Raw genomic sequence first — 18299 nt, forward strand, 5'->3', positions numbered from 1 at the left:
GAAACCACAGGCCAGCAAGCCCCCAGGTGGCCTCTTATTACAGGGCAGAAGGCAAGGATAAGACCCCGGAGATTACAGACGGGCAAGGTCACTCGGAGCCCAGGAGATGAAAAAACAACGCAAAATAAAGAATTGGCACTGATGAGTTCAAGACACAATTTGTTTCTTCCAATGACACTTCCGTAAGTTTTGCTCGGGCCTAGAGCTGTTTGCGCATCAGGCCAACTTCCAAGGATCAAAGACTGTTTCGAGAGCAGCCACATTCATTGGCGAATTCACGGTGTCTTTCTTTTAGTACAGGTTTGCGTGAGTCCTGCTCTGTCAGCGGTGCCTGGGCTGAGCATAGAGTGGGGAGACCCTGACCCTGCCCTTGTGGCCATGCCCTTCATGGTTTAGCGAGGAGACAATGGCTACATGAATAAGTACCCACAGATAGGGAAGTACATATTGGGATGGGTGTCTTAAAGGAAAAGTGTGGAAGCCATGAGAGGGCAGAGTGGTCTGAACTGAATTAAAATGGTTGGTCAGGAAGGTCCCCTCTGAAGAAGCAGCATGTGTACGTTGAGGCTTGAAGGACGAGTGGGAGCTGAACCATTTCGAGAGAAGAGGTTGGGTGTTGGGTGGGGAGCCATCCACAGCAGAAGGAACAGCCCCAGGTTTGGGAGGGGGGGGCTCAGTCGGTTGAGTGTCTGCCTTCGGCTCAGGTCATGATCCCAGGATCGAGCCCCACATTAGGCTCCTCACTCAGTGGGGAGTCTGCCTCTCTGTCTCCCTCTGCCTCTCCCCTCTACTCATGCTCTCCCCACCCCCTCGCTGTCTCCCTCCCTCAAATAAATAAATAAAATCTTTTAAAAAAGAAAGGAAAGGAGGAAGGAAGGAAGGAAGGAAAGAACAGCCTGCACTAAAGCCTGAAATTGGGAAAAAATAGCAGTGGACCTGAGGATCAAACTAACCAGAGCCAACAGGCAAATGAAAACCCCACAATTCCTCCAGAGGATCCAAGCAAAAGTCTGAGCACGTTTCTGCATGTGGGCAGTGAGGGTGGGGTTCCAGGAGGGGCACGGGACCCTGGAGTGGTGGTAAACTTCAGCCCCCAAACCAGCTCTGGGTCAGATACTTAAATCAGACAGAAATAATGAACCTTCTGATTAAAGGTCAGATCAAGTAGTCTTGGCTCCCAGCAAGCATGGGCCCGGAGGACGCGCCACACACACCACAGTCTCCATGAAGGGGGCCCTAGCCATGGGGAGCTTGTGCAGCCATAATGTCTGTCTGAAACAGAGCCTGTGGGAAAGAAGCTCTCTGGAGATCACTGGGGGAGAAAAGAAGGTAGCTGAACATTTGAATTTTTATTTTCAGAAGAAGCTGGAGGCCAGTGAGGCAGGACAGCAGAAATTACAAGTATGAGATATACTGAGGAGAAAAGAGTTTGTTTTCTACAACAAAAAATATTTGTGAAACTTTTAGATAGATAATATCCAAGAGCCAAGAGGAAAGGTCCTACCCTCATAAAGCCTGTAGTCTAATGAGGGACAAAAGACATTCATTTAAATAATATAAAAACAAATGTGTAATTGTCCATTGAAAAGCCGCCTACAGGACAGGCCTGTGGGGGGCTGGGAAGTGGGGAGTGGCGTGTGTCAGGACAGCTTCCTGAGGAAGGGGAATTCAAGTGCAGATCTAAAGTTTGAGAAAAGGTTGTTCAGGCTAAGGGAGCGGAGTGGGGGCAGGGTGAGAACATTCTAGGCATTGCGAAGGGTATGAGGCACTGTCGTGGGGACATCTGAAAAAAACAGAAGAAACCTGGTGACTGGGGTACAGAGAACAGAAGAATAAGGAGAAGTAACAAGGGTTTAAGGATTTAGAGTTGGATTCTAAAAACGTATTTTATGTTTTCATGGATGGTGGAATTGTGGGGGCAGGAGACCAAGCAAGGAGACCAGGTAGAAAGCTCTTGGAGAGGTATAGGGTGGCCTGGACCAGGGTGTGGACAGTGATGACAAGCAAAGGAGCTTCAGAGAATGGGATGGTTTTGAGACATATTCAGACGTAAATTTATAATGGATGCTGGATGCCGGGGAGAGAGACAGGAAGGATGGATTCTGCCTGGGGAACTGGGTGGGTGCTATAGGGTCATACATCATGTTAGGGAACCCTTCAAAGGAAGGTACTAATTTTAGGCATTTGGGTTAGATTAAATTGGAGGTGTCCTTGAGACCTCCAAGGGGAAGCAACAGGGTTGATTAGATCTGAACCTCAGGGGAGAGACCTCAAATAATAGTATCAGTTTGGAAGTTACTGATGTATGAGAGTTATTGAGGTCATGGGTCTGAATGAGGCCACAGGGGCCTCATGTATGAGTATGAAAGTACGTATGCATACAGAGATGTGGCTTTGTTGCTCAAATTTATTTGGAAAACACTGGGTTAAATATCCTTAAACTGGATTCTTCACTGCAGGACTTCTCAGGGACCTTTAAAAGGCTAATGAGTGGGGCACCTGAGTGGCTCAGTCAGTTAAGTGGCTGCCTTCAGCGCAGATCATGATATCTCCAAGTCCTGGGATCAAGTCCTGCATTAGGCTCCCTGCTCAGTGGGGAGTCTTTGTCTGCATCTCCCTCTGCCCCACCCCTCATGGCTGCACATGTACTCTCTCTCTCAAATAAATAATTAAAATCTTTAAACATAAATAAAAATAAAAGGTTAATGAATATATGCATTTCTGGAGGGAATAAGAAAGACTAATGAACACTGGGAATCTCTAAATGCAGATTCAGAGAAACCTGAATTCAGAGATTCCTGAACTTTCTTTGACCACAGAATCCTTCTACCTCAGGGCATCTTATTGCACTAGAAAAATCTTTCTGACAGTACAGTACGGTAAACAGAGCCCTGTCTTTTTTTCCTTTGAGGATAAAACCAACAGTAAAACTTCACAGTTGAATAGTGTACCACACTTGTCTGAGTGCTCTCATATCACTTCTTAACTCCCCAAATAACCCTGTTGGGGTGGTCTTGTGAACCCCACTCACAGTGGAGGTGCAGCTATGTTAAGGGGCATGCCCAATGCCCAGTGTCTCACAGCTGGTGAGGGGAAGGCCTGGAACTAAAGCTGGGATGACCAGGTCACCAAGTCTAACATCAGGTTCAGTTTCATGACCTTGGCTGTTCCCACGTGAAAACACATGTTCTTTAACAATGTTACTAATTTAATAATTGTGGGGCTGCTGCTTGGGTCCTCAGAGCCTTCATCTGACGTGGCTGTTGGTCTGCTACTTCTTAACAGCCTCAGAACAGCGACAGTGAGTCAGACCCAGACCTTTCCACTGACAGAGGAAGGACATGGTGGTTCTCACAAGGTCAACTTCAAGGCTAGAGCCATACCTCCAGCATCCCAGCTTCTCATTAGTGGTCAGTTATGGATCTAATACCTTCAGATTGACCTAAAACGTACAAAAACCTATTTATTCTTTTAATCTTGTATCAACACTTGAGATAATGAGGTCTATGAGTTCACCCTTCCCGCTATAAAACCTTTATTAATCTTTTATATGTTGATTGAAAATTAAGCTGTTAGAGGAAATAAATTTCTCCAAGAGGGAGGATTATCCTTAAAGACAAGCCAAGACTACTATCTAACATGAGGGCAGGACTCCTCATTTCATAAAATTAAATATACGCTCCTATTAGTGATGGCCTTAAATAACATTTGGAGTTCATTTCTGCTCAGCTATGCCCTCAGCTGAACTCCTCTCCATGGCAAAGGTCTGTGCAGGCTCTAGTGGGACAACATAGAATATATTCCCCATTAAGGAATTTTGGGTTTTTTTTAAACTTTTCTTTTAAGATTTTATTTTATTTATTTGAGAGAAAGAGAGAGAGAAAGCATGAGCAGCGGGGAGGGGCAGAGGTAGAAGCAGACGCCCCACGGAGCAGGGAGCTAGATGCAAGGCTGGAACCCAAGACCCTGGGATCATGACCTGAGCCAAAGGCAGACGCTTAACCAACTGAGCCAGCCAGGAGCCTTGTTTTTTCTTTTTATTATATAAATTTTCGTTGGATTATAATATATTTTTAGAAAACTGTGCACTCATTAGTTTTCACAAAGTAACCGTGCTCATGCGACCACCACCCACATCAAGAAATAGAGCGTTATCAGCTACTTGGCTGCTCTTTCCAACACCAAGACTTCCTTCCTTCCTAGGTCAAGTAACCAGCCTTCTGACCACGTTTGAGCTTCCTTTTACGGCTGCAACAAAGTAACACAAACGTAGTGGCTTAGAACCATATTCTCCTACAGTCGTGGAGAACAGAAATCCCAAATCAGTCTCCCTGAGCTAGAATCAAGGTGTTAGCAGGGCTCATTCCTCCTAGAGGCTCTCGGGAGAATGTTTCCTTGTCTTTTCTAGATCCCGGAGGCCACCTACTTTGCTTGACTTTCCACCCTCTTCCTACATTTTCAAAGCCAGCATCGGAGCCTTTTCTCTCAGACTCTGATCCTCCTGCCTTCCTCTTATCAGGACTCTTTTTTTTTTTTTAAGATTTTTTATTTATTTATTTGACAGAGAGAAATCACAAGTAGATGGAGAGGCAGGCAGAGAGAGAGAGGGAAGCAGGCTCCCTGCTGAGCAGAGAGCCTGATGTGGGACTCGATCCCAGGACCCCGAGATCATGACCTGAGCCGAAGGCAGCGGCTTAACCCACTGAGCCACCCAGGCGCCCCTTATCAGGACTCTTATAATTAGATTAGGTCTACTTGGATAATCAAGGAAAATCTCCCCATCTCCAAACCTTTAATCACATCCACAAAATCTCTTTTACCATATATGCGGTAATATATTCCAAAATCCGGGGGATTAGGACACAGGTAAGTTTGGGGGGGCCACTGTTCAGCCTACCGCAGACTGTAATGCTACAGATTCATGTCACCCATTTTGAACCTTAAGTAAATAGAATCATACACTTTTTTCATGATGTCTTTTGATTTTAAACAGTTTTAAGGTTTCGAGTAACCTATCTTACCAGTCTTTTGCTTTAAGGTTAGTGCTTTTGTGACTCTTTAAAGAAATATTTGCTTACGTACCCCAAATAATGAAAATACTCTGCTTCCTCTGGTTGTTAGATTATTTTGTTTATCATTATTTTTTTAAAGGTTGTATCTATTTATTTGACAGAGATCACAAGTAGGCAGAGAAGCAGGCAGAGGCTGGGGAGCGGGGGGAGCAGGCTCCCTGCTGAGGAGTCAGCCCGATGTGGGGCTCGATCCCAGGACCCTGAGATCATGACCTGAGCTGAAGGCAGCGGCTTAACCCACTGAGCCACCCAGGCGCCCCTACCTATCACCTTTAAACCTACAAGCCATCTAGAATGAGTTTTTGTGAATGGTGAGAGGTAGTTACTAAGGTTTATTTTTTCCTGGGTGGGTACTCATATGATCCAGTATGATTTTAGGAAAAGACTGTCTTTGCCTCATACGTCTGCATGACCACCCTTATTCTAAACATCTGTTTCGGAAACATACCATGCTGCCTTAATCACTGTAGCTTCTAAACAAACCCAGCTAGCCAATGGTGCAAGTTCTCCAATGTTGTCCTTCCCCAGTAGTATCTTGGCGACACCTGGCCTTCTGTATTGCCACATAAATTTTAGATCAGTTAACCAATTTCTTAGAATTTGACTGGGACTGCACTGAATCTGTAGCTTATGTGGGAGAGCATGTTTATAATCCCTCGTCCCCTAGTCCTTGAACATTTATTTGGGTCTTTAATTTGGTTCAGTGACATGTTACTCTTTTCACACAAAGGTGTTGCACATCTTCTCCTGGATTTATTCTTAGGTGTTTAACATTGGTTATGTTGTTGTAATGCTGTATTATTATTTAAACTTTTTATTTTCTGATTTATTTTTAGTATATAGAATGCAATGGATTTTTTTATGTAGATCTTGTATTCAGCTGTCTTGTTAAGTTCGTTTGCTGATTTTTGTAGTTTGTAGCTTCTTTTGGATCTTCTCTCAATAGCTATCTCTATATAAATAATATGTATTACATACATACTCATAAATATTTCTCTATTTTATCCATGATCCTGATGAATAATGGCAGTTTTCTCTTTCTTCTTCATTCTCATTGTTCTTGCCTTATTGTATTAGCTGTGAACCTCCAGTCCAATTTTGAACAGATATGATAACGTGTCTTTGTCTCATTTCCAAACTGGGGAGATTATGATGTTTGCTGAGGATTGTATAGATGTCCTTTATAGGATTAAGGAAATTCTTTGTATTTCTAGTTGGCTAAGAACTTATTTTTAATCATGAATGAATAATGAATTTTTTAAGATTTTTGATTTATTCATTTGAGAGAGAGAGAGAGTGAGCAAGGGAGACCATGAGCAGGAGGGAGGGGCAGAGGGAGAAGCAGACTCCCCGCTGAGCAGGGAGCCCAACACAGGACTTGATCCCAGGATCAGGACCCTAGCCAAAGGCAGATGCTTAACCCACTGAGCCAACCCATTGCCCCAGTATTGAATTTTTCAAATGTTTTTTCTGTGTCTATTGACACAATCGGTAAGATTTTTCTTTTCATTCTGTTCACGTGATATATTACATTAACTAAGTTGTCTTGGCTTTTAATTTTGAAACAATTTTAGACTTACGGAAAAGTTGCAAAAATAATACAGAGGTTCCTTATACCCTTCACACAACTGCCCCAAATGCTCATTTTATAGGATAATTGTCAACTTAATTGTCACTTAAATAACACTGGTATGAAACTTTGAGTCATACTACATCCTTTATTCAGATTTTACCAGTTTTCCCACTAATGTTCTATTTCAGGATACCGTATTGCGTTTAGGGGTGGTGTCTCCTTAGTCTGCTCTAATCTTTGACAGTTCCTCAGTCCTTCCTTGTCTTTCATGACCTTGACACTTTTGAAGAGAATTTTGTTAGACTATCCTTTAATTGAGGTTTGTGCAATGTCTTCTCATGATTAGACTGAAGGCATTCATTTCTAAGCAATATTCTGCAGAGGTGGTGTGCTCTTGCCAATCATATCGGGGGTACACAACGTCTTGTTACCGGTAACGGTAACCTTGATCACTCGGTTATAGCGGTATCTGCCAATGTTCGTTGAGTTTTAAATATTAGACTTTTCCTTATATTCTTGGAATAAACTCTACTTGGTTATTTTTTCATGTATTTCAAGCTAATATTTTAGGCTAATATTTTAAATAGAATGATCATATCTATGTTTATAAGAGAGCTTGGTAATTTTCCTTTCCTGAAGATTTTTCTCAGGATTTAAGGTTACGTTGGCTTCATAAAACCAGGTAGTAACTGTTTCCTCTTTATTCTCTAGGAGAGTTCATGGTTTATGTAAGATCGTAGCTGTATCTTCCCTAAATTCTTAAAGAATTCACTGATGAAGTCAACGTGGGCCTCGAGTTTTCTTTGAGGGAAAGTTTTAAGTGACAGATTGGATATATGTAGGACAGTTAGATTTCTACTTTCCTTTATCTCAGGTTTAGTACAGTGTCCCTTTTGAAGAATTTATTTCCTATTTTCTAATTTATTGGTAGAAACTTATAATATCCTTACATTCTTTTTTTTTAAAGAAATTGCAGCATAATTGTTGAATGGAATTTCATACCACAGTGAAAATGAATTAACAATTCAACATTGTTGAATCTCAAAAACATAATTTCAAGCAAAAAAGACAAATTACAGATGGATATATATATATATATATATACAATGATTTCTTCTGTATAGTTTGTTGTTGTTGTTGTTGTTGTTGTTGTTGTTTAGAGAGAGAGTACCTGCACATGTGTGTGTGAACAGGGGAGGGGTAGAGAAGGAGGAGGAGAATCTTTTCCTTTTTAATTAAAAAAAAATTTTGTTTAGTTTTTTAAAAAATTTAAATTCAATTAATTAACATATCGTGTATTAGTTTAAGAGGTAGAGTTCAGTAATTCATCTGTCTTAGATAACACCCAGTGCTCGTTATATCACATGCCCTCCTTAATGTCCATCACACACTTTTTTCTTCTTCAGTGGGCTCTATGCCCAACATGGGGCTCCCACTCAGAACCCCTGAGATCAAGAGTTGCACTCCCCACTAACCAAGCCAGCCAGGCACCCCTGCTTTGTATTCTTTTAAAGGTATGATGTGTGGTGAGCTGCTCTTTTTCATTCTTGATATTAGTACTTTAGTTCTCAATTATTCTTAATGGAGGTTTATCAAGAGTACTGATCTTTTTGTAGAACCAACCTTGGGGTTTGTGGATTCTCTCATTGTACATTTATTTACTATCTCATTAATTTTCTGTTCTATGTTTATTAAGTTCTACTTTCTTGGGTGTTTAATTTGCTGAGTTCCTCCTCCCCTGCACAGTTTCTTGTGATAGGTTCTTATGTAAATGATTTTCAGCTTTTCTTCAATATCTGCATTTAAAGCCACAAATTGCTGTCCCTAGTCAAGCACAGTTTCAACTGCATCCCATGTGTTCTGTCTGATATGTTATATTTTTATTATCATCTCGTTAAAATGTTTTCTCATTTCTCTTTGATGCATAGATTATTTAGAAGTTTATTTTCTAAAAATGTGGAGATTTTTCCAGGTATCTTTTCTATTGATTTCTGACTGACTTTTACTGTGGTCATAGACCAGAAATTCTCCCAAAGAAATTAAAGGTAAAAACACTTAGCATTCATTTTATGAGGGCAATTTAACCTTAATGCTGAAACCTGACAAGGATATTATGTGGGGAGAGAAAAGGAAAGGAAAAGAGGATTTAAATCCTCTGAAATCTGTTGAGGTTTGTTTTATGGATCAGCGGACAGCCAGTTTTGATAAATACACTGTGTGTAATCAAAATTTTAAAACCGTATTCTGGGGACACCTGGGTGGCTCTGTCAGTTAAGCGTCTGCCTTTGGCTCGGGTCATGATTCTGAGGTCCCAGGATCAAGTTGTGTGGGGCTCCCAGCTCAGGGAGAAACCTGCTTCTCCCTCTTCCTCTGCCATTCCCCCTGCTTGTGCTCTTTCTCTCAAGTTAAGTAAAATCTTTTTTTTTTTTTAGATTTTATTTATTTATTTGAGAGAGAGAGAGTGAGAGAGAGAGCATGAGAGGGGAAGTCAGAAGGAGAAGCTGACTCCCCGTGGAGCTAGGAGCCCAGTGTGGAACTTGATCCTGGGACTCCAGGATCATGACCCAAGCCAAAGGCAGTTGCTTAACCAACTGAGTCACCCAGGCGCTCTCAAATAAGTAAAATCCTTTAAAAAAAGATACAAATAAAACTGTATTATGCAGTTGTGTACAGAATTCTCTGCATAATAATTGGGTCACGTGCATTTGTTAATTGTGTTGTACAAATTTTTTATATCCCTGTGGCTGGTTTTGTTCTCTGCTGCTGCTTCTAAAAGTTGGAAAGAGAAGTGAAAGTTATGTTAAAATCTCCCATTTTCCCTTTTGTTTCTGTCTATTTTTGCATCATGAAATTAGAGGATGTGTTATTAGGTACAGTTTAGAATTGTTATATCTTCCAGGTGGATTGACATTTTTAGCCTTATGAAATGTATTACTTTATCTCTTGTAAAGTTTCTTGCCTTAAACATGGTCTGATGTTGATATAGACATACCAGATTTACTTAGTTAGAAATATATTTTTCCTCCTTTTACTTTTATTCTTTCTGTATGCTTATATTGGGGCATAGTGACATGTTTATTTTTAATCCAGTCTACTTTTATCTTTTAATTAGAACACTTAATCTTACATTTAATATACTTATTGACATATTTGGATATAAATTGACCATCTTATTTTTTAGTTGTTACAATTGTTCTGTTTTCTTTTTCCCCTCTTTACTTTCTTTGGAATAAAATATTTTTATAATTATTTCATTTCCTTCTTTTATTAACTAGTTCATCATTGATTCTTTTATAATTCTTCTATTGGTTAACCTAGACCTAAAGATTACAATATGTATCCTTGACTTATTAAAATCCAGTTAGTATTTTTTTCAGTTCATGGATAATGTTAAAGACATTGGGATACTTTAACTTATTTTTCCTATTTTCATTTTATGTGTTGTTATGTATGTTAGTTCTACAAATACCCTCTCTCGAGATACAGCCAATACTAATTTAGATTTCCTCGTTTATTCTTTACAGTGCTCTTTAACCCTTTATCCATTTTCTTGCTCCCATTTGGAATTCTTTCCCTTCTACCTGAAAAACTAGTTTTTGCTTTTGTGTCTGTCAGCAAGCTGCAGCTCATCTCAGTTTTTGTTTGGCTGGAAAGGTCTTTTCTTTTTCACTTTCATTTTTGAATGATATTTCCTCTGGGTATAGAATTTTAAGTTAGCAGTTATTTTCTTTTAGCTTTTTATTTTTATTTATTTATTTTTTCAATCGAAAACTATTCATTGGCCACTGTTTACCAGTATTTAAAATAAAGTAAACAAGATTCAGTTGGATTCTGACTACTACAAAGTTATTTTTTTCCTAGTGTCTGCAGAACCAAGAATTCAAATACTAAGAAGAGTGAGCCTACATGTAAGGAATGAATTTGGGTAAAGACAAAACATGCAGGTCAAGAATTTAGATTATAGGAGTTTGTTCACCCATTTATTCCAGCTGGTCCTAAATTGCCAACATCTCTAACCATCTGATTATGATTAGGTTTCCATGAAAGAAGTCCTAGACATTCCATGAATCATGATCTTTTAATCAAAATAGAAAAGGGATTTCAACCTCTTGAAAAGGAATGGTTCACTAGAAGGAACTCTCAATGTCCATTTTACTGAGTTTTGCTTATCTAATTAAAACACACCAAGACTTGTCTAGTTTTCTCATTTGGGCGGAAAGGTTGTTGGTAGTGATAAAATTTTCCTTCCAGCATCTTGAAAATAAATTTGTATTATAGGACTATAGGTATAGGTATAGGTATGGATATGGATTCTGGTATGGCTGCTTTTAAATCGTCCCATTTAAATTGTTTTCATTATATTTAAATTTTCAATTAATTACAAAATTTGAAAGGTTAAGACTTCAGGAAAAATTTCGATTTACTTTAAGTAATTTATTTATTAGGTTGCTGAAAATGATGGCATCCCAGAAATATGGGCTTACCCATGGCTATGAAATGTTGTTTTTAATTTGGTGAATGTTTAAAGAAAAAAAAGAAAAGAAAACCACTTACACTTGTGTTTTTATGTATACACACATCAACAAAACTCCAAATAAACAAAATAATCCAGAACAGTCCTTATGCCTATAGGAGTTAAACACAAATTCTGATTGAGTAACAACTCTGAAGATTTCCCCCAACATTTAGAAAAGATGTTCTCTGATGCAGGGGAATAACATACCATGGTCTCAAATATTCTTTCCTGATAAAGGAAGTAACTACAGAAAGCTATTATTTGTTTGAAGTAACCAGTGCTATAGATGCCTAAAAATCCCCAACTCCCCTGATACTACTTTTAAACAAACATATCAAACTTGATTTTCATTAGAACGTTATTTCATCACACTAATAAATAAAAAAACCAAGACCCAGATTTTATATATCTATAAATAACTATAAAAAGCAATGAATTATTGAAATTCATTGAAACTTCAAATTATTGAACTTCATCTTCTGGACAAGAATGCCAAGGTAGTCTCTCTTCGTAAAAACCAATTACACTTTGAGGACACTTCCTACTTGCCCCTTTTGCTAGCACTGAAGGAGTCAGCCTCGTCTGAATCTTTCCATTTCATGACAGACATGAATTCTCCACTGGCATCTCTGGTACCAATTACTCATTTAGGATCAAGACCTCTTGGTTTATCTGCAGCATCTCTTTCCTTCTTTTATTTGCCATCATCACTTTCATGGTCAGATAAAGATTGCCTTTTCGTGCCACCTTTTTCTTTACCAGCTTTCTGAGAACTAAGAAATACTTCAATTTACTCTGGATGATCTAAATTTTCTTCACATTCCCAAATGTTGTCAGTGTCTGTAAGTCTCTTCCACTTCAGGAAATACTCCACCGTCCCATTTACTACATGTTGGTCCAGTACTTTTTCCACCACAAATTCTTCAGGCTCTGCCTCTTTTACTTTTTTACTCTTTCCTTTCTCTTTCTTCCCCATTTTCTGCAATGTTGTTTTGTTGGAGGCTTTTTTTTTTTTTTTTTTAGTGAAAGCTTGAAGAGCTGTTATTCACCACTCTGGGGCTGCTCCTGGTCCCAGGGTTGTGACATATCTGGCCCCACACTCAAACTGTAGTGACATCCCTTTCTTTAGCCTTTTAAAGATATCCTTTCATTATTGCTCGGCTTCCATTATTTTCACTTGAAAACTTGGCTGTCTTATTATTGTGCCTCTGATCAAAATGTGTCTTATTATTTTTCATACTAGCTGTAGTTACAGTTATTGCCTTTAGTTGTTTTTCACCTGTTTTACCATGACGGGTCTAGTTGTAACTTTCTTTGTATTTGTCTGTGGCTCTATGTTTTTTGTCAGTTTTTAAATCCTCAGATTATTTTCTCTCCAAAATTGTTTATGCTGTATTATCTCTCTCCTTCTCTTCTCTAATTACAAAAATGCTTATACTGGGTCCCCTATATCTCTTAGTCTTCCTTTTCTGTACTTCTTAAAATTTTTATCTTGTTGTAATTGTAGTGAAGTCTTCATATTTCCTTCTGGTCTATACTCAAGTTCATGAATCATCTCTTCAGTTGAGTCTAATCTGCTTTTAAATCCTTCCACTGAGTTCTTAATTTCAGCCCTAGGATTTTTATTAGACCATTTATAAAATATATTCAATATGTGTGTTTAAATTACAGAATTTTTTTCTCTTGGTTTTCAGTCCTTTGTTCCTATCTCTTGATGTGCCCCATTTTATTGTTGTTATTTGGTTAATGCCAGAACCTGTGCAGGAAAAATTGTGGTGATAATTTGAGAGTCTGGATGATGTCATCTTCCTCCAAGGAAGATTTACTTTGGTTCAAACAGGCAGTTAGCCAGGAGAATATCTCTTTACTCTGAGATTGATTTGATTCAGATCTGAGTTTCAGTCTCTGTAAATGCTAGTCTATTTTCAGGCTAGCTTTTGTGACCAGGGTGTAGTTCTTTAAGATTCCCAGCTGAAAGACTGGGCTGTTTACCAGGACCTCTCCTTTTGGAAAGCTTTGAATCCCAAGTTTTGTCTCTTTACCCCTGTAAGATTGCCAGCCGTCCTGCTCAGCATCTCTGTATGTATTCAAACCACCAAATGCCTCATGAAGGAAAGTAACTACATATGGTCGGCTGTTCACCTCTCTGTATTTCCTTTTTCCCTGACACCTTAGACTCTGAGTGTCTCTCCAATGCTTTCAGTTGTTTCTCACTGTTTTTTAAAAAAAAAAAATCTAGGTTTTTCTAGCTGTTTTCTTATGGAGGATTGATCTGATACAAGCCAATTCATGGTAAATAGCAGCAGAAGTCTTTCCCTTGGGAGTTTATAACTAGTACTGCTCCATTTCATCATCCTTAGTTCCTGCCCTTGAAGAACTTTTCTTTAAAATTCAGTCCTGGCTGCTGTAATGAAAAATCCCAGGATGACAACAACAAAAACTATAACTAAAACTGACAGCTTGGGGTGCCTGTGTGGCTCAGTTGGCAAAGTGTCTACCTTTGGCTGAGGACGTGATCTCAGGGTCCTGGGATCGAACCCCACATTGGGCTCCCTGCTCACCAGAGTCTGCTTCTCCCTCTCCCTCTGCCTCTCCTCTCTACATTGTGCTGTCTCAAATAAATTGAAAAAAAAAATTAAAAACCTGATACCTTGGATATTAAAGATTATTTTCCAGGCAAATCTTATAATACTGATAAAATAATTATTCAGTGTATACTCTGGGCCTAGTATGTTCCATGAATCAACTCATTATTGGAATAGAGCGAGAGTCCAGTGCTGTCCATATCCTTTAATCATAGAATTTGACCAAGGGTGGGTCCTGGATTAAAGATGATATGTAATTCAAGAAACACAACACAACAATTCAACAAACATAGCCAAGGCCCAACTAAGAAAAAAGTTTAGATGTTGTCTAGGCTATCAAAATGCAGGTAATATGCAGAAGAAAAGGTAATCTACAAGCTTCAAACTATTTCCCCAGTAGTCTCCTTTTAGGGGGAACCACTAACAGAGTTCATTTATAGCAAAAGACTGACTGACAATGAGCAAGCTTTCTTTCCACTTGTGTGCTCTCTGGCAGAGTGATGTCTAAAGTAAGTAGCAGGGAAGAAGTAACAGGAAGAGAAGAGAAAACAATCAAAATCTTATGTCATCTGTCTCTGGGTGTCAAAAATCAGCATTATTTGCATTCAACAGACACCAAATAATGGCAGATTTAGGCCACGGAAATGAGTGGGGGGACCCATATAAGAATGGAATGGGTGTGATACGGTATTAATGGCCCAAGACCCAGCCAAGGAGAAGTGAACGGGATATTTTGGCTGTTGGCCCAGAGAGGCAGAGGTATACACCGAACACCAGGCCCAGAGCACAGAACACGGCAATCCCACACCAACTCAAGCTCTCAGCCAGATAGTCTCCAGAGTCAGACACTTTTCACCCTTTTGTATCCTTGCGTCTCGTAATAAACAATGTGGGTGGGCATCCTTCTTGCTATTGGATGGAATTCTATCTTGCTTCCTCTGGACTCCAAAGAATTTTGTTTCCACCAGTGGAAGAAGCAGTCTAAGGCAGGAGAAGCAGAGGCTGCCCAATAAGTCTGCCTTAGTTTATGTCTTGACTCACTGTTACTTAGGCAAATTATTTAACCTCTCTGAGCGTCGATATCCTCCTTGTGGAATGGAGAGGATGATAAAAATAATCAAGATGACATGAGATAATGCTAGTGAAGTATTGGCAAAAAAAAAAAAAAGGCAAATAAATGTTGGCTACGGCCATTATTTAACTTAAATTAGGGTCCTGGTATGTGTAGGAAGGTCTTAGACTATTGTCATCAGATTCCTCATTTGAGAAGCGGCCTCAGGAGTTTGGTGGGAGGGGAAGGAAGGGTGGAAGACAGGAGATTCCATGGTTCTACAGGTGAGCAGGAGTTTATTCCCACAGGGATGGGGCTCCTCAGGCTGGGATCCAGACCTTTCTGGAGAAACACTGCCCAAATGTATGACTCTTGGAAGCCATTAGCCAGGTTTCCTGTTCTCACTTCTCCCTAGGGAGAAACTGGTTCCATTTCAAAGACATCAGTGTCTCTTCTTCCCTCTACCTCCCCACTCCAGAAACACTGAGGCCAGCAGAGTCCTCGGTTGGTCATGAATGGATGTTGCCTCCCACCTCTTATGGTCAGAAGTGCCCTCCACGGAGCTCAGGGGTCTCCCACTCACCAAAATGTCTCCTGAGTTAAGTATTAAACATCAATTATTTAGCTCTTAACATGATTGAATTAATGTGTCATTTTGCCCAAGCATATTTGCATGTTATGCCTACTTTTGCTTGGGAAAGAAAACCAAGAAACAGCTGTAAGATGGGGAGCTCCAGAAGAGCCATCTTACAATCACAACCCCTCTCCTCATCCTCGCTTCTGGTTCTCATTAGCTGTGTGGCTTTGAGGAACTTATTTTCCCTCTATTGTCCTTGACATCCTCATTTAAGGGTCTCAAAGTTCCTTCCAGCTCTAAAAGCTATATATCTGTGAGAGTGGTATTATTTGGAGGACCTGAAGCCAGCCCAGAAGTCACCCACAGGAGTATACAGTCACCCCACAGCCAACCTGACCCGGGGGAGCTTTGAACACACCCAGCGAGCCCTCCTGCCTGCCCCTCACCCAGCCCCATGAGAGTCTCCCCACCCTTCTCCTCCCCTGAGGGCAGGAGCTGGGCCTCAGCCAGGCTCTGAAGGTGGTGGTAACCAGCCCACACCCCAGCCAGGCAGTGCAGGCCCCTCCTCCACCCCCTCCCCATCCCCATTTCCTGTCAAGCAGATTTACAACTTGGTTCAAAGAAGGAAGGATGATATAACAGCTTTCCTGCTCCCTCCCTCTCCCAACTGACTTAGTCTAGCTGGCTTGGGGCCAAGCTGTTTTGTTCTCCAAAGCCTCCCATAAGTAAAAATACTTCAGGCCCCAGCCCCCCGCCTGTGACATGGCGTCAGCTCCCAAACCCACTGGTCAGGCTTTTGCTTGTGGGCGGGAAGGAGGCAGCCCTGTGCAGTGCTGGAGTCTAATTAAATGCTGAGGAAATAAACCATGGGCTTCAATTTTCGTTCTGAAAATAGCTATGGCCTAGGATTCCTCTCTCCCGTCTGAGCTGGGAGACTTGTCCTACCTCTTGTCTTCCTGTGCCTGGGCTTCAGGGTTTATGCAGAGGAGAGGACAAGGGTCCAAGGAGCAGAGGCCGCCCACAGAGGCCCAGGGGTTCAGAAGTCAGTGGGAGAGGCACCTTTCAGGGATGGGGGATTGGAGGGGCTTGGGCTCTTCCGTACCCTTCATCCCTACTTTGCATCCTCGCCCTTGCTTCTAGAACGTGCTCTCAGCCTGCAAGTCATCCAGGAGTTCTGGGCCCTGCTAAACGCACCTCCCGAGCCCCATGTGGCTAAGAATGCAAAGCGCTGGCCAACGTTGAGGTAATTCTCTAGGCAGATCATAGACTACACATCACGGTTTCGTGTATAATCAATCCTCTCGGGCAATGAGGGTGAGGAAAAACATCAACAAATGGGTTTGTGGAAATTCAAGCTTCTTCAAGTCAACTGAATGTCTCACTGTATCCATTAGAGACTGGATCCTGGACATCGCCCCATTGCCTCTCTGCCTGAAAGGAGAGAATCAGCCTGCTGAGGGAGACAGGGTACCCACATGAGTCAAGGCAAAGAGGGGCACCCCTGTGAACTAACGGCAAGTCCACAGGGGTCATCAGCTTTGCCAAGTGGGAACTCCTTGGTCGTTCACCCCACCCCAGCTTTTCTCCCACTGTACCATCATTAGCGGTCATCTCCCCATTAGACCACGGACAGGGGCTCTAGATTCTTCCTGCCTGTCATGATCCTGGAGTCCCGGGATCGAGTCCCGCATCGGGCTCCCAGCTCCACGGGGAGCCTGCTTCTCTCTCTGACCTTCTCCTCATTCATGCTCTCTCTCACTGTCTCTCTCTCAAATAAATAAATAAAAGAAATAGATTCTTCCTGCCTTTTTTTTTTTTTAATTTTATTTATTTATTTGTTAGAGAAAGAGAGAGAGCAAGCACAAGCAGGGGGAATAACAGGCAGAGGGAGAAGCAGGCTCCCCGCTGATCAGGGAGCCTGATGCAGGGCTCGATCCCAAGACCCGGGGGATCATGGCCTGAGCCAAAAGCAGATGCGTAACCAACAGAGCCATCCAGGTGTCCCCTCAACAGCTTTTGATCCTTTTCAGCCTCCCCCTTTGAGGTATAAGGACGGAGCTTACTTCTTACCGTTGTGAGCCCTGTTCCCTCAGCACCAAAGCGGCCGGGCCTGATGCCACGGTCAAGAACATGGTAAAGTTCAAATGAACAAGTTCACTTGATCTGCCTGCCCGACCAGAGGGGACGGCAGACCTGGAGGAAGGTCTCCAACACCAGTGGTGGTTGTGAAACCAAACATCGCATGTGCCTAGAACTAAGCCAGGACTCACTGCTTCTAGGGACCAGCTGGAATAAAAACGAAGGAGAATCCAAAGGAAATCAAACTCAAAGGGCAGGAGGGAGGGCTCTTACCTGCCGTTCTTTTGTGAGAGCTTTTCCATGGGGGTTCCCTGGGCAGAAGCCCCTTGGGCTCCTTCTGCAAGCTATCTTTAGATCTCTTTGATCTCTTCAGATTAGTTGTCACCCCCACAGTGTTCCGAGCAGCGGCCATCACTGCATCTGGTGGGTACAGTGGGGTGGGTCATTACAATACAGGGCGACAAAGGCTGCGTCAAGGTGGGGACCCAGGGCCTTGGGGCGGACAGGGCAGAAGGGGCCTATGGCTTCATGGTGGACATAGAAGCCTTCCCAGTGGGGGCCGAGGCTACTCGGCCTTCTCCCGGCCCACCGCCTTCCCATCCCTTGACCTGGCTCTTGTGAAGGGGCCCGTGCTGTGGGGGACAGGCAGACAGAAGACAGGTTTCGTCCTCCAGAGAGCCTGGGCTGCCTGGTCTCCTGCTTTTTGCTCTCAGGAGCCTCCTCAGGCCCTAGTCGTTCCTCCACAGGCCCTTCTCTTGCTGGAGTTGGAGGCCACAACCCAGGCGATGCAGGGCAGCAGTAAGGCTGCTGGGAAGGGAAGGGAAGGGAAGGGAAGGGAACCCCGCT

General features: G+C 41.8%; 1 pseudogene; it reads right to left on the reverse strand.

Moving 5' to 3' along the window:
* Positions 1-11623: 11623 nt before the first annotated feature.
* LOC122898478 lies at positions 11624-12158 on the reverse strand (annotated as a pseudogene).
* Positions 12159-18299: the final 6141 nt, after the last annotated feature.

Source organism: Neovison vison, chromosome 1 (genome assembly GCF_020171115.1).
Source record: "Neovison vison isolate M4711 chromosome 1, ASM_NN_V1, whole genome shotgun sequence".
NCBI classification, from domain to species: Eukaryota; Metazoa; Chordata; class Mammalia; order Carnivora; family Mustelidae; genus Neogale; species Neogale vison.